Below are 2,500 nucleotides of genomic sequence, written 5' to 3' on the forward strand. Positions count from 1 at the left end.
TGTGTGTGTGTGTGTGTGCGTGAGAGAGAGAGAGAGACAGAGACAGAGACAGAGATAGACAGAGAGACAGAAAGAGAGACAGATGAGAATGAAAGAGAAATAGTGTGTGTGTATATGAGGGAGTGAGTGTGTGCGTGCGTGTGGGGAAGAATGGGTGTGTGTGTGTGTAGGTGTAGATGTGAAAGTGGGGGAGATAATATGTGTGTATGTGTGTATGTGTGTGTCTTTGTGAGAGGGTGAATGTGTGTGCGTGTATGTGTACATGTGACAGAGGAGAGAGTGTGTGCGTGTGTGCGTGTACGTGTGCGTGTGCGTGTGTGTATGTAAGGAAGAATGAGTGTGTGTTTGTGTACATGTGAAAGAGAGGGAGCTGGTGCATGTGTGTATGTGTGTGTGTGTGTACATAAAAGTGAGATAGATAGAGAGAGAAAGATAGAGAGAAAGAGAGAGAGAGATAAACATTAAGAAAATAATGTTTTTAATATACAATCCGATGTTGATCATAAAAAAAAAACAGATTCATCCTCAAAAGGCTAAAATAATATTTACCGAAATTAAAAAAAAAAAAAAACTCCATTACTTCCATCCTTGGACATTGGACACAAATAGAAAGTAAAAAAAAAACAAAAAAACGAGAGAAAGGTTGGTCAGAATTTGAACTTTTAATGATATAACTTACGCACGCACGCACGGACGCTCGCACACGCACAGGAAATACATATACGTATGTGTGTATGTATATATGCATGTATATATATATATGTGTGTATATATATATATTTATCTATATATATATATATATATATATATATATATATATATATATATATATATATATATACACACATATATATGTACGTATACGTATATATGTATGTATACGTATATATGTATGTATACACGTGCATATGTGCAGATGCGTGCATGTGTATATATGTAATTAAATATATATTTCTGAAGATACGTGTGTGTGAGTGTGTGCGAGTGTGTGTGTATGTGCGTGTGTGTGTGCGTGTGTGTGTGTGTGTGTGTGTGTGTGTGTGTGTGTGTGTGTGCATGTGCGTGTGTGCGTACCTATAAAGTTCCAAATATATTTAAATATATTTAATTGTATTCTCGTACGTATACTTGAATAATGCATGTATGTATATATGCATGTATGTAAATAGATCATGTATGTATGATTGTATATAATATTTTACAAATACATCTATATATGTTATATATATAAATATGCATGTATATATATATATATATATATATATATATATATATATATATATATATGTTTCTAACAATCAGTCTGTATATGTTTATCAAATGTAAATACATCAAAAGTTATATAAAATACAATACACCCATATTGTTTGTGCGTATATATAATGTGTGTATGTTAGTGTGTTTGTGTGCACTTTATGCTTGTTAATATGTCTTGTGTGTGTTTGTATGATATATATATATATATATATATATATATATATGTATATATATATATATATATATATATATATATATATATACATGCACACCCATATACAGTAATATATAGATACAGATATTTATATATATGCATATATATATATATATATATATATATATATATATATATATATATATATATATATAGTTATATATGACTGTTCATGCACATAAAACAGGTGTCAGTAAATGTCTACATACTTAATATCAGTAACAGTAACTTGATTGATAGTGACTTCGAAGTATTTATCTTATTGTCATAATTTGAATAAGTGATATTACTCGGTGCAAGTTTGAACTTACTGACAATAAAAAGATTGTTATTAATTGAAGTCGGCCAGTTGGCGGAATCGTTATAGAATCGAAAGAAAAGAAATGTCTTTCGGCTCCTCATGATGCGAGTTCAAACATCGCCGGTGTTCACTTCGGTTTCACATCTCAAAAGTTGACGGATAGTGTACCAGTCTAATACTGACACATTTGATCTTTTCTAACCGCAAGCCTTTCTATTTAAAATCGTTCTCCTTTTGTCTAAATAACAAACAATTATTAATTGATATATAATGTGGCTGTGTGGTAAGTAGCTTGCTTACCAACCGCATGGTTCCGGGTTCAGTCCCACTGCGTGGCACCTTGGGCAAGTGTCTTCTACTATAGCTTCGGGCCGACCAAAGCCTTGTGAGTGGATTTGGTAGACGGAAACTGAAAGAAGCCCGTCGTATATATGTATATATATATATATGTGTGTATGTTTGTGTGTCTGTGTTTGTCCCCCCCAACATCGCTTGACAACCGATGCTGGTGTGTTTATGTCCCCGTAACTTAGCGGTTCGGCAAAAGAGACCGATAGAATAAGTACTAGGCTTACAAAAGAATAAGTCCTGGGGTCGATTTGCTCGACTAAAGGTGATGCTCCAGCATGGCCGCAGTCAAATGACTGAAACAAGTAAAAGAGTAAAGAGTATATATGTATGTACACACACACACACACACACACACACGCATATGTGTGTGTGTGTAC

At 33.5% G+C, this 2,500-nt stretch overlaps 1 protein-coding gene across 1 annotated transcript in view; it reads left to right on the forward strand.

Moving 5' to 3' along the window:
• The window catches only part of LOC106876108 (G protein-coupled receptor 161), a gene marked incomplete at its 5' end in the record, with an annotated part of 2,422 nt that extends 2,001 nt beyond the window's left edge, over positions 1-421 (forward strand). The window contains one exon of the mRNA XM_014924517.3: positions 1-421. This exon is cut by the window's left edge and continues 2,001 nt beyond it.
• Between the last annotated feature and the right edge of the window lie 2,079 nt (positions 422-2,500).

The sequence above is a fragment of the Octopus bimaculoides genome, chromosome 24 (genome assembly GCF_046866305.1).
Source record: "Octopus bimaculoides isolate indiv1 chromosome 24, ASM4686630v1, whole genome shotgun sequence".
Lineage (NCBI taxonomy): Eukaryota > Metazoa > Mollusca > Cephalopoda > Octopoda > Octopodidae > Octopus > Octopus bimaculoides.